General features: G+C 37.2%; 1 protein-coding gene across 1 annotated transcript in view; it reads left to right on the top strand.

Annotated features, from left to right (window-relative positions):
• Positions 1–15,462, top strand: part of LOC23687733 (G-protein coupled receptor daf-37) — a 511,826-nt gene that overhangs the window by 153,013 nt on the left and 343,351 nt on the right. The window lies entirely within an intron of this gene.

Below are 15,462 nucleotides of genomic sequence, written 5' to 3'. Positions count from 1 at the left end.
TAATTTTGAGCAAGTAAAATGATTGATTTCACCACAAATTCAAATCGGCATGTTAAATCTATTATGTACTTGTGAATAATTACGCGTTCGAAAATCATACGTATTACTTTTATTGACATTCAATTCTAAAATGGTTGTTCGGTTCCAAAACTGTCAGAAAGTAACAACAACTTCAACGCCGTTTCATTTATTTTGTCGCAGGAAAACCCATGCGTAATCAACAAATTACATAGCAGTCGCTTGTAAACTTCTTATGTAACGAACAAACAAGTTACATAAGGCTCGAATTTTTGCGCTTTTTCGGTTACATAGCAGTATTTTTCCATGTTACAAATGTATCATGTTGTAACTATTGAATATGTTAAGTAGCCGTTGCTGTAAGCTACTTGTAACAATATGTGCTGCTTGGGATGGTCGTAGAGGAATCTTTAGCAGAATGCCTGAAGAAAAACTTTAACAATTTCTTAGAAGAATTCTTGAAGATTTTTTTTGGTGAACTGCTGTTAGAATACACATTGGAATTTTTTGAAATTTTTAAAATATTTTTTTTTAATAGCATCAAAACAGAGATTCCTGAAGTATTTCTAGAATTATTCACTAAATAAATTTGTGGATAAAACTCGAGAAGAACTTTTGGAGTAACACTCAATGAATTATTGAAGTGTTTCTTGTTTAAATGTTTTGATAAATTTGTACGGATATTTGTAGGAAAACTTAAGAAGATTTTTATCAGGTTTTTGTAAAAGAAAATTGTAGGGTTTTTGAGAAATTTCCGTGCAGTTCCAGATAAAATTATTGATGTAGTTGACGAAGAATTCGTAAAAGACCTTTTAGTGAAATCTTTTCAAAAACAACGAAGCATAAAATTAATTTTCTTTCCACAAAAAATATTCAAACAGCGATAACTTTTTTGTTTCTCGATACATTTCCACCATTTTTTTTACAAGCCCTTAAAAAACTCTTATATTTTTAGAATCTGTATCAATATCGACATACCCCATATCAAACTTCTTAGACCGCCATTTGGTTTTATGTTTATTTATCAGAAAACTTAAATTTGGGCTATACAATGTCAGGCTATAAAAAGCTTCTCTGAAAAAATCATACAAATCGGTTGAGTTGTCTCCAAGAAATCTGAAAATTTAAAAATGATAAGTAGATGAAATTCCGAATTTAGTAAATACTACACCATTTAATGCCACTAGAGTCTGTATCCTTTGACAGATACGCGTATTTCAACCTCAACTGTTAGGCCGTCCATAGTGTTGTGTACTAGACTTGACTTGGTTGATGGTTCTTTGATAGAGGGGTTAACTTCAGAAATAATTCTTGGCGTAAGACCTAGACATTTACTTGAACATGTACTCAAAGGATCCCGTGAAGGTTGCAATGGAAGAACTCCAGTAGGAATAACTTATGAAAGGAGATTGGGCAAATTTGCTCTTTGTTATATAGAAGTTAACTAAGACTTTGATTCAGAGATGAAAACTGTTCTGGTGTAACGTCACCCTATTGCTTCAACCCTGGACCTAATAATTCTCTGGAATCAAATTACCACACACTTACACATATCTGGGAAAATATTCAGCAAGTTATTAATTTATATGTAGAATCACGAAGAAGTGTACGAGGCTTAGATAATTAGGCATTCGGGTCAGTACCCACTAGCCAACGGTCGGGAACGGTTAGATGGAGTAAAAACCACTGTTTTAACATGTTAGTTGTATAATTCATTGTCCTGTAAATAAATGTAAATTATGTGTAGTTATTTGTGAAATAAATGTAGTATTTGTACGGTTTTTGCGAGTGTATAAAGTGTTACAAATGTAAGCTTAAATGGACTTTATTGGAACTTGTATGGTGTACGTACCCACCCCCCTCCTCTTCTGGATGGAATCGTGTTGGGGTCTGGAACCAATCCCACTGCTCGGCTATCGAAGGATTCCTTGCGAAGGACCACTCCCCAACAAAAACATTTAATGGTGATGCTAGACGGCAATACATTTAAAAGTCTTAAAAAATACATATGGTTATTCAGTTAAGTTTCCTACCATACCCTGTCACCCACATTAGACCAATCACAATTGCTCAATTCTTTTGTAGCAGTTTTATATGATACTTTTTGTCGACAATAAGCTTATATTATAACTAAACTTCTAACGAAAAATCAGCTTCATTTGATGCAAAATAGTTAAGATGATTATAAAACGAAGCCAAAGTTTGAATTTTCAAGTGCACAAGACTGGAGAATCTGACAACAGTTCGCGTTGAAAATCAATCAAATTGCTTGCTTAATGGTGGTGACCAATGTGATAAATTAATGGTTCTCAAATCTTGTGCTCTTGAAAATTGAAGATGCGGCTTCGTTCTATAATCACCTTAAGAAACAGTGGTGGGATAAAAGTGAGTTGTGTTTAATAAGAGAACTGAGATTTTTCTAAAATACATATTACTTCAGACGAGATTTTGCAAATAGTTCAATTAAGCCATCAGCTCAACCTCTATAAAAAAAAACTTCAACAGCACAAATGTGAATATAAATGGTCATTTGAGCTTATCTGCAACATATCCGTAGTTTGAAGATTTCATGTGTTCAAAGTGAAGATGTATCAAAGCCACGCTTCAAAACTTCCAAAGCATAAATGGTTCAAGTTGAAAACCCAGTGACCAATCGATTAAGTTTTCAGCACGAACCGTTTTTAAGTTCTCTAGATTTGTGCTGTTGGTGTGTTGAGGTATGGCTTCGATACATCTTCACCTAAAAAGACAATTTATGTAGCTCCATTTCGCAGAAATAATCCCGCACGCGTTGTATACGTCTGTGTAGTGTCGAATGTACTCTAACATTATCCAATCGGTCTCAAGTTAAGCAAAATGTCAATCGTTTTCGCTTTACGAGTTAGTATGCGCCCAAGTGTGTGCTACCTTATATTATCTTTTTTTTTGTTTTTTTTTTTCCTTTCATCACACTTCAGTAGCTTATCCGCAAGCCCTTGGAATCCTTTATACAAGAATTATAGATAGAGAAATAGATAGATAGATAGATAGATAGACACTCGAACTTTTTGTAACCACTTTGCTGCCATCTCGATAAGTTCCACTCATTTAACATCCTTTACAACTACCTACCCAGGTAACATTGGTAGATGAGCGTTAGCTTATTCAGCTCAAAAGAGGCTTTATAAACAGAATTTTAACCGAATAAGCTGTTATTCAGCTACCAATGGTTCTTGGGTAGTTACTCTAGAACGGCATCGTAACCTTCCCTCAAAGTGGTAGCTGGTTGGTTGCTATTGTCCACCATTCCGACGTAGTCATTTCCTCCACTGCCACGAAACTCCATACCTGTGCCCTCAGCGCCATTCAAATGTTCGTTGTAATGCTGCTTCCACATTTCAATCACCTTTACTCCGTCCGAACAATGGGAGCATACACTTTTAAATTTCTGCTAGCGGTATTGAAGGTTTCATACAGACGGATCTGCTGCTTCCACTTCTGTATAAGCTCGTTGTTCTCCTCCAGAATAATTCAACACCCTTCGTCGAATCAATCATTCTGTAGTCTACGTCCAACGTACATTGTTCTCAACTGTGAAGTTGATGACAGCTATGACTGTACTCCACAGCTCACAAGTGGGGCTTCAGCAAGCAAAGTCTCGTCCGGCAACGTTTGCTCGAGATGCGGGGTGTTACGACAGTCGTCTGCTTCAATCGCTGAAGTTCATATAGAGGCGGGCGTCTGTACTGTTCGTTTTAAACATCATGGATTTTTAAATGCAGTGTTATCATTATCAGGTATTGGTCAAAATCGTCTATAGCACTGACGTATATTAAGGACTGTTCATTTTATAAAGTGGACACTTTGCTTATGCTATATCTTTTTTATTTATTGATAAAATCGTAATCGGTTTTCTGTGTATCGTTGACCTATTATTCTAAAATGCTATGAAAATATAAAATCTTTGAAAATGCTTTTGGTTGAAGAGCTAAATAGTTTTTCCAAAAACTCTTAAAAAAAGCTGTCCGTCAAAGTTTAACATTATTTTTCGCAAAACAAAAATCCTTATTTTTGTGTGTGTGTGTGTGTGTGTGTGTGTGTACAATCCACCTCCCACTGACCGGCAGTGCTTTTATGGAAGAAAATTGTATGCATGTATTTGTTGATACCCTTCGATATCTTTATATATGCAGACAATTTTAGCCCGGGAGATGAAAGGTGATAGCTCTACTGAAATTCCAACGACCCATTTCAAGAATGGCAGTAAATACACACACATTCTGAGGTCATTTTCATATACAGTAAGCCCCGCATAAAAACACCCAGATATCAAATGGATATCTGAAATATTTTTACACTTCCCGAATCGAACATTAAATGTTCGACCCTGGCACGTATTTAGTTTCATATGGAAATAGGTAGGTAAATAATAATAAAGAATGATTTTACCAGGATGTAATGCTGTTTCTTCCGTCGCAGCACTGTGCTTACCGCAAAATACAACGCACTTTTACACTGCACTGCGCGCGAAACACGATTAATCCTGCTTGACCGCTTCACCCGCCCCCGCAGGAGCAAGCGTCACGGTCAAAAGATCACACACTACTAAATAAGTCCGCGAATCACGCCACTCACCCCCCCCCCACTGCACTGCGCGCGAAACACGATTAATCCTGCTTGACCGCTTCACCCGCCCCCGCAGGAGCAAGCGGCACGGTCAAAGGATAACACACTACTAAATAAGTCCGCGAATCACGCCACTTTCGCCCCCCCCACTGCACTGCGCGCAAAACACGATTAATCCTGCTTGACCGCTTCACCCGCCCCCGCAGGAGCGAGCGTCACGGTCAAAGGATCACACACTACTAAATAAGTCCGCGAATCACGCCACTTTTCTCCCCCCCACTGTACTGCGCGCGAAACACGATTAATCCTGCTTGACCGCTTCACCCGCCCCCGCAGGAGCAAGCGGCACGGTCAAAGGATCACACCCTACTCAGGCATTGTAGAATTCGTTATCAATTGATTTCGAGAAGCAGGATCAAAGCAAGCGAAGAAAAACATGTATCTGTATCGGTCCATGCAATATTTCGCAAGTTGTAACAAGCTTTATGAAAAGCAGCAGCGAAGGAGAGTCCAAAAGAGAGAGCGAGGATATAATCCATTTCTCTCGCTTACTTACCATTGAGGTCTGTGTTTTACTTTACTGGCATGATAAACAATCCCCGTTCAACCTATAGCTATAGTGCTTCCCGGGTTTGGAGAATGTGTGGAGTAGGCTTGATAATACTCCTCAACATCATTAGAGTTCGGTGACATACTGGTGGCACCGTGTTGCCTTTGAATCTTTGCGAAGGAGCGAAAAAATGCTAAGCAGAGAGGCAACGCAGAATGAGCGAGGAAGTTGCAGCACAAAACACAACAGAGTAAAATTTTATCAAAACAGAGTGCCATCACAACTCCCCGAGGACTGTCTTGTTCGGGCGGGACCCTCAAGAGTTCTCTAGAAGCGTGAGTAAAAGTAAGCATCGCAACAAGAGATAGAGAGTACCATAAAAAGTACTCGCATTTTTTTAACGAATCGCTTGAGGATCAGTGTTGAAAATTTTGAGATCTGTATACAGCTATAGCAGTAGTCGGAGAGCGGTAAGTGAGAGATACTCTAAATTTTTACATGCTTGAATTGGCCCTGCAATAAAAAGCTTTTTTAATTGAAGGATAAACCTTTGACAATATCTCAATAAAACTATATTTGGTTTTTCGCCAAATATTTCAAAATTCGTAAAATTGATTTGTTCATGATTTTTTTTTTGTAGTTGAATACCTCTTTCTTATGCCTTTAATAATGTCAATCAATCTTCGAAAAATCGAATTTGGTACTACACCATTTCATTCCACCAGAGTTAGGGGGTCCGTAGCCGTACAAGCTGAGATCGCACGGAGTTATTCATAATTTTGATGAAACTTGTGAAAGTTTAAAAAATATTGTATCCGAGAAACTTGATTTTCTTCAACTAGAAGGATTATTCTCCATGGAGTTTATTATGGATATTAAATTCAAGAAAACCAAACTTTGCAGGTGAAATTGTCCCATATAAAATGTATGGGAAAATTTTCGACGACAGAATATGTTGTACAAAATCTTAGCTATGAACGACTTCGTAAAAATATGCGAGGTACATGAAATTATAATGATTTTCATCATGCGTATAAAACTAGAGAACAAAACAGTGGTCCTTAATGAAAATTCGTTTGATTAGTCGCAACCAATGAGTTATTTATTTTTCAAATTTTCAGCGCGATCGGTTGTTTTGTCCTTTAAATTTCTTTAAGATATTTTAAAGCAAAAGGATGAGATATTTCAAGACATTGCTACAAATTTTCAAAACTTCCGCGGAGCAGCTGCCAAGTCTTTAATTTTCTGCCAATCCAATCATGGGTCAGTACACGTCGTTAACAATCCTTTGACCTGTCATATGAATGACACACAGTGTAATCACATTTTGAATATTTTATGTGACCCGCACCAAGTTAAAGATTTTTTGTACTTTTAGCCGTTCCCCAATTGCCACCTTCACGCAAGATTTCACGTGTTAACATCACATTTCTCCAGTTGGTTACACCACCCGTACATATCGTTGAGTGCTATTTTTATGTACCACGCCGTCACCCGTCATTTACTAACGCCTGCCTGGGGCTGAGGGCTTTGCATTCGCCGTCGTGTTCATCTTTTTACCTCCTTTGCCTTACGAAATTTGAGCCTTCAGCCAGTCCAAAAGCTTAAGTACCGCTACCATCCAAACCGACATCCGACAGGCGCTACCAGCACAAAATACCAAAATCCTTCAAGCGTGTCTACCGAAAGGGGCACACTGGGCCAGAACACAAAATTAGAAGGAAAACGTACCTTCGTGCTGTGCATACACAATTTCTTTTGCTCTCGGAAGTTTTTAAAACTACCTGAAGCAATAAAACAGTACGTCTCAGTGCTACAAAAATAGTACTTTTCAGTACTAGTTTTCTACTATTGATCCCTTTTCGATCCTTGTTTGGACCGTGGTTTCAGTTTTTCGTAGGAAGAATGAATCTCTGAATTCACAACTTCCTTCCAAAAAAGTGGGATTTAGAAAGGGAAGAAATGACGGTTCTCCAAAATACGTGCTTCCTTTCGAGGGTGAAATGGTTAATGTCCATAATTGCATCAAAATGCGCAATTAGTTCGATGCTTTAGACAAATTTTCCGCACTTCGAAATCGAGACAGTCTCTAGCTTAGGCTCTGATTCAAAGGAGGATACAAATAATGCTGCCAGACTCGAACTCCATTAGGGGAATCAAGGGTTCCTTCCAAATCGCAAAGAAAGAAGACTGTCGCTTACTGCCGGAAACTCTTGAAGATCACGAACTTATTCTCAAACATCTTGACGAGAAGATGCACAATTTTTTTACTTATGACGACATAACTGAATGTTTGTTCAAAGTCGTCTCAAGTGACTATAAGTAACCCAAAGAGACCAAAAATGGAATAAATGATTCACTTGGATTTTCCTCTGTCCAAGTAATCATTATGAACAAGAGAACCCAATCTGGCATTCTTCGGAAAGGGTTTTCTCAAGAATGTTATTTAGTCCACTTTAACAAAAGTGATCTAAATAATATTAAAGCTTTAGAAAAAGCAAGACTTATGTTCGATGTCCGTGTGATATGGGAAAAATTTCAGAAACCTGGGGGAAATATTCAGAACCCCACTCAATATTCAGAACCCCACTCAGAGTGTGCCAAACGTGTGGTCATGGTACAAAACATTACTGCATGGATGCTAAATGCATGATTTGCGGAGGTTCTTTTCACGTTAAGGATGTCTGTTCTGTTGTGTGCTACCAAAAGTATATATGCGCAAATTGCGGGGGCAACCAAAAGTCTAAATTTTGGGATTTCCCTTCGCGAAAGCGATTAATCAACCCAGTGAACCACATATCGTATAAGAATGTGCATCCAAAATCACATATTCGTTAGCGTTAGCGTTAGCGTTAGCGTTAGCGTTAGCGTTAGCGTAGTTACGGTATACTTCGTAGATTGGATACTAGCAACATTCATGTTTCTTTTTAATAATCTCATCCTGACTACTTTCAAGAACAAGGCAGGGGAGTATACCTTGTTCAAATCATAAACAAGAATACTAAAAGCATGAATATCGCTATTCCCGGCCACGCCCATCTTTACCGTAACTTGGGATAGGGGAAGGAAATGTTGATGTAGCACTTACTTAATGAGAGGCCACCGACTCAGCGACACCCTCATAAGTGCTACGGAGTTGGAGGTTGGGGAAGGTATATTGTCAGGATTCGCCTAGAAAGCTGGCGATAGACCATAAATATTTGTTGTTTAAGCGTTTTCAAATTAATCTTTTGAATGCCGGCAATCAAAAGAGAAAACAATAGCTTATTTATAGTATAAATAGTATTTCGCGAAATGCTTGTCGATTGTGCAGTAATATTTTTGCTCAACAACCAGTAAAAAGCAAAACCGATCCCTCCAGGGTCATCGGATTGTGTAACGATACGCGTAAAAAAAAAAAAAAAAAAAATCACGCCTATTGAAAAACTGTACTGTGCTCATTGAAAAACTGTACTGGGTGGTACTGTATTTTTAGATAATCGAAAAACGAAAGGAAGCGCGTTCGAACTAAACACCCTAGGACACAGTCGGTTTTTCTGCTCAAAATTATACGAAAAGCAGGATCGATCCCTCCAGGGTCATCGAACAGTTAAAAAGCATCCACAACCGATTGTTAGTTGCGTTACACCCGCCCGGACAGAATGCGCAATCTGAACATAATTATCAAACTCCGAAAATAACATTTTCCGTTCAAGAAACGATCAGAAGTTCCACGACGCGAACAAAAACGATCCGGAAGGCTCACAAAAGAAAAAGTATCATACTGGAACAAACTCACCGGATTGATTCTCTAAATTTATGTGCTGCATGTCACTTCCGGATGGTTCGGTGAACTTCGGGCGGCCAAAAACCAACAGTATTGAGGACACAAATCAAACAAATCACTTTTTCATTTTTCACTTTTCACTATTCCATTTCTGAATGTAAAAACGGTCCTGCTTGGGCTTCACGAAGCACTACCCAGCAAGACGCTCCAAAACAGAAGAAAAAAAAAAATCTCCGGCGACGAAAACATGCGCGAAACTGTGAGCTAAATCTATTGGACGACGCAAAACCGAACTGTCCTGCTTGGGCTTCACGAAGCACTACCCAGCAAGACGCTCCAAAACAGGAAAAAACAAAATCTCCGGCGACTAAAACATGCGCGAAACTGTGAGCTAAATCTATCGGACGACGCAAAACCGAACTGTCCTCAACAAAAATCCTTATTTTTATGAACAAATTGTATGTTTGTATCCTTTACTATTCTACTAAAGGTAAAGCTTTAAAAATATCAATTATATTCCACCATTCTATGACATTAGGTAACTTTAGTGATTTACCCATTTATGGCCAAATTTGCTGATACACCATCCTTTCACTCCCAGCAAAAGAGAAAAGTAAAAAGCGTGTTCAAAACTAGTTTGGATTACTAAAGAAACTATATTAGTATAAACGAAAGCTAAATCGTGAGATTAAACTATAGTCTTAAGTATAAATTCTACTGTTTATGGTAGTTTTACTAAAAAGTTTCATACTTTTAAAATCATGTACGCATAGTTATCGATCTACAGCAAATTGTAAACAGTTTTCTCCGAATTTTTCAATTGGTAATCTCAGAATAACATATTATGAAAATAATATGTGGAAAATAAAATCGATTTTATTACAGCAGTGTTGCCAATTTTGATGATTGTCAATGTACTTTGATAGGTCTTCTAAGAATAAAACAATTGTGTTTCTGTTGTGCTTTGAATGTGACGTGGGGACTTACTAAGTAACTCTATGAAGGCGTAAGTTATTTTTCATATTAATACTATATTAGGACTTCCGTCAGGACGTACTTTTACACAAAAAATTCTACTCATATCAATTCACATCAAATTTAAAAAAATTTCTTTAAAAATATACGGGAAAATTGATTTTATTATATCTGTAAAATTGTTGCTCCAAAAATAACTTGATTTTTTCCATCAGGCTTCTGATTGATGATGCTTTCGAAGAACAAGCCTTTTTTGAAAATAGAAAATATAAATTATCGAATTTTCCAGCCAATTTCTTACAATCATTGATTTTGATAACCTCAAAAAATCGACCGTTTTAATCGTTGTTCCATATTCGTCTGAAATTTAATTATTTTGGAGAATTTTTATTATCACAACATTGTACAATACTAGTCGAACGATGTGCAAAAAACCGATTGAAATTTCATTGATTAATAAGAAAGATACAGCATGCACAAGGTGTCCACTTTATAAAATGAACAGTCCTTATGTCTGAGAAGTGCAACCCATGAATCAAAACCCATGATCGACTGTTGACATCAACCTGCACCGTGAAAACTAGCACGTTGTGCAGAATACTACAATATGGGTATTCCTGAGTAAACCGAAAGTTTGTACAATCAGAACTCTAGCAGAAGAGCAGGAACAGGAAAATACGATATGATCTTGGGGTCCAAGTGGTATTTTACTAAAAGTAAGTTATTTGTCAAACCACATTGATATACTTTCAATTTCTACCTCCATATGCTTTATACTTAAGATACATACCAGCAACTCGAAACGTCCTGGATGTAGTAGAAATCTGTACAAAACACTCCCTTTTTACATCGTTCAAGCACACATAACTTTTTTCTCCTACGACGAATGTTGATGGCTCCATTTTGGTGTCATTTAGATCTTTCAAATCAGTGCGCATCGTACCTTCGTGCTGTGCGTACACGAATTCTCTCTGCTCTTGGAAGTTTTCTTAAAAAACTACCTTAAGCAATAAAACAGTACTTTTCAGTGCTAAAATTTAAAACGGTACTTTTTAGTGCTACTAAAACAGTACTTTTCAGTACTATTTTTCTACTATTGATCCCTTTACGATCCTTGTTTGGACCCGTGCCTTCGATTTTTCGTTGGACCCGTTGGCGAAAGCTAGCGGTGGTAATCCTTCTTGGACACCGTCTTGGGAAAAAAACCTCTCGAAGGTCACGTCTTCTTCGTTTATTAATTAAACATGGTATCAACAACTAACAAAAGGAAGGGTGAATCTCTGAGTTCACTACTTCCTTCCAAAAAAGTGGGGTTTAAAACTGTCACTACACGTGGCAAGAATGGAAGAAAGGACGTTTCCCCGGAATGCGAAGTTTCTTCCAAGGGTGAAATGAATAATTGTATCGAAATGAGCAATCAGTTCGATGCTCTAGACAAATTTTCCGAACACCAAATCGAAGCAGTCTCTAGCCCAGGCTCTTTGATTCAAGTGAGGAAGCAAAGAGTGCCGCTTATCGTGGTCAGTTGTTCCGAATTTGGGGGATTTAGGCAGGAGATCTTGAACTCCATTAGGGGAATTCAGGTTTCCTTCCAAATCGCAAAGAAAGGAGACTGTCGCGTTTTGCCAGAAACTCTTAAAGATCGCGAACTTCTTCTCAAACATCTTGAAGAGAAGAAGCACAATTTTTTTACTTAAGACGACAAAACTGAACGTTTGTGCATAGTCGTCTTGAAAGGTCTCTCAAGGGATTATGAGTCACCTGAAGAGATCTAAAATGGAATAAATGATTTACTTGGATTTTCCCCAGTCCAAGTAATCATTATGAAAACAGAGAACCCAATCTGGCATTGTTCGGAAAGGGCTTTCTTAAGAATATTATTTAGTTCACTTTAACAAAAAAGAACTAAATAATATTAAAGCTTTAGAATAAGTGAAACTATTGTTTGATATCCGTTTGACATGGGAACATTTTCAGAAACCTGGAGGAAATTACCAGAACCCCACTCAGTGCCGTCGGTGCCAAAAGTGGAGTCATGTTACAAAAAATTGTCGCATGGATGCTAAATGCATGGTTTGCGGAGGTTCTTCTCACGCTAAGCACGACTGTCGTGTGAAAGATGATACCACCAAGTTCATATGCTGTAATTGCGGGGCTAATCATAAGTCAAATTTTTGGAATTGCCCTTCACGCAAAAGGGCCATTGAGGCTCGTGCCAGGCAGATGAAAGATAATATCCGTTACGATAACGGTCGTTTCCGGAATTTGCCTGGTAGAGTATCGAACAATACTCATTCTTCAGTTAACGATCGCTTGATCATGAATTATACCAATCAGGAAGATCATTATCATGCTCATTCACAAACTAATTTTTATCCGTCGGGTAGCCGTTCGAATCTTTCAATTTCTAATGTATCTACCCACGGAAAATCCTTTGCCGATATCGTAGCAGGAAATTTGAACTCCTCCCCTGTTCGTACTATGATTACCCATTCTAAATGTTTCAAATCAAATGAAACAATGTAAAAAGACCGACCGCCACAGGTAACTCCGCTTCTTCGTCTACCGAAAATTCTAATGGGAATTCATCAGATAATGCACCCACTTCAAGTGACATATCTGCCTCTGATTTTAATTTTCTAACTGAACAATTGAATCTAATGATTGATGCAATGTTCAAAGCCACCACTATGACTGAAGCAGTCCAAGTAGGTGTAAAATTTACAATTGTTATTGGATTACGTTTTTCTAATGGATCCAAATAATAATTTAAATATTTTAAATTGGAATGCTTGTTCTCTGAATGGTAAAGAGGACGAGCTGTTTAATTTTCTTACGGTAAATAACGTGCATATAGCAGTTATTACCGAAACGTATTTTAAACCTGGATCTAAACTCTAAAGAGATCCTAACTTTTTTGTTTATCGTAATGATCGACTTGATGGGGCATGTGGGGGAGTTGTAATCGTCATTCATAGGCGTATAAAACATCAACTGTTTTCATCATTTGAAACTAAAGTTTTTGAAACTTTAGGTGTTTCTGTTGAAACACAGTTTGGTAAATATACTTTCATAGCTGCCTATTTGCCTTTTCAATGCTCTGGACAGCAAGTTGATTTGCTCCAAACTTACTTGCGAAAATTGACTCCCAATAAGTAATTTTTTTTGTCATTGGTGACTTTAATGCCAAATATCGGTCATGGAATAATTTTCAAAGTAATTCCAACGGCAGAAGTTTATTTGATGAGTGCACTTCAGTATATTTCTCAATTCAATACCCTGATAGCCCTACATGTTTTTCCTCTTCTAGAAATCCATCTACGATTGATCAGTCTATGCTATGCTATGCTATGCTATGCTTCTAGAAATCCATCTACGATTGATTTGGTCTTAATCGACTCTAGTCATCTTTGTAGCCAATTAGTTACTCATGCTGATTTTGATTCTGATCATGTCCCTGTTATATTTCAAATATCCCAAGAAGCGATTCTCAATCCTATCAGCTCAACTTTCAATTATTTTCGAGCCTACTGGAATATATATGAAACATTTATTGATTCTAATCTTGATATTAATATTCCCTTACAAACAAAACTTGATATTGACAATGCTCTTGAAACTTTAACAAATTCCACTGTTGAAGCCAGGAGCATTGCAATTCCAAATGAAAATTTGAATCCGTGATTATAGACGATGATCTTAAACTCTTGATCCGTCTTAGAAATGTGAGGAGTAGGCAATTTCAACGCACTCGCGATCCTGCTATGAAAATTATATGGCAGGATTTGCAGAAAGATATCAAGAAACGTTTTGCACAATTACGAAACAAAAATTTTGCAAATAAAATTTCTCAATAGGACCCTGGCTCTAAGCCCTTTTGGAAATTATCTAAAATCTTGAAAAAACCTCAGAAGCCAATACCGGCATTAAAAGAGGAAAACAAATTATTACTAACTAATTGCGAAAAAGCTCAAAAGCTTGCTATGCAGTTTGAAAGTGCGCACAGTTTTAATTTAGGACTTACTAGTCCAATTGAAAACCAAGTTACTCAGGAGTTCAAAAATATTCTCAATCAAGAGAACGTTTTCGAAAATGCCTGGGAGACTGATTTGGAAGAAGTGAGAACTATTATTAAAAAATTCAAAAATATGAAAGCTCCTGGCGATGATGGAATTTTCTACATCCTCATCAAGAAACTTCCAGAAAGTAGAAAGTTATCATTTTAGTTGATATATTTAACAAATGTTCTCAATTAGCATATTTTCCTGACAAATGGAAAAATGCTAAGGTTGTTCCAATTTTAAAACCGGACAAAAATCCTGCAGAAGCTTCTAGCTATTGTCCAATCAGTTTACTTTCCTCCATCAGTAAACTTTTTGAAAAGGTTATTTTGAACAGAATGATGGCCCACATCAAAGAACATTCAATTTTTGCCAATGAACAGTTTGAATTCCGCCATGGACATTCGACCACTCATCAACTTTTACGTGTAACAAATTTGATCCGTTCCAACAAATCTGAAGGCTATTCTACTGGTCTTGCTCTTCTAGACATAGAAAAAGCATTCGACAGTGTTTGGCATGAAGGTTTGATTGTAAAATTAAAAAAACTTTAATTTTCCAACATACATTGTTAGAATAATTCAAAGTTATCTGTCAAATCGTACACTTCAGGTTAATTATCAGAACTCCAGGTCTGAAAGACTTCCTGTAAGAGCTGGTGTTCCTCAAGGCAGCATTTTGGGAGCAATATTATACAATATTTTCACATCTGACTTACCTGAGTTACCTCAGGAATGTCAAAAATCCTTGTTTGCGGATGACACAGGCCTCTCCACCAAAGGACGAAGCCTGCGTGTCATCTGTAGTCGATTGCAAAAAAGTTTGGATATTTTTTCTTCATACTTGCAAAAATGGAAGATTTCTCCTAATGCTTCCAAAACTCAACTAATAATTGTCCCACATAAACCAAAAGCTCTTTATTTGAAACCTACAAGTAGACATGTTGTCACGTTGAGAGGGGTTCCAATAAATTGGTCAGATGAAGTTAAGTATCTACGGCTCATGCCAGATAAGAATTTAACTTTCAAAAATCACATTGAGGGCATTCACGCCAAATGTAACAAAAATGTAAAATGTCTCTATCCCCTTATTAATAGAAAATCAAAACTTTGTCTTAAGAACAAGCTTTTGATATTCAAACAAATTTTCAGGCCAGCCATGTTGTATGCTGTACCAATATGGACTAGCTGTTGTAATACCAGGAAGAAAGCTCTGCAAAGAATTCAAAATAAAATTTTGAAAATGATTCTGAGATTTCCTCCCTGGTATAGTACCAATGAGTTACATAGAATATCCAATGTTGAAACATTGGAACAAATGTCAAATAAAATAACCAATAATTTCAGGCAAAAATCGTTACAATCTTCTATTGCCACGATTAATGCGTTATATGTTTAGGTTAAGTTAGATTAAGTGTATTCAAAACGTTTTTTTCTCTTATAAGCAGGTGAAATCAACTCACCTGTAAAAAATCTGAACTGCTACGG

The sequence above is a fragment of the Aedes aegypti genome, chromosome 2 (genome assembly GCF_002204515.2).
Source record: "Aedes aegypti strain LVP_AGWG chromosome 2, AaegL5.0 Primary Assembly, whole genome shotgun sequence".
Taxonomy (NCBI): Eukaryota; Metazoa; Arthropoda; class Insecta; order Diptera; family Culicidae; genus Aedes; species Aedes aegypti.
The sequence above is the reverse complement of the archived record's forward strand: the minus strand, read 5'-3'. Positions and strand labels throughout refer to the sequence as shown.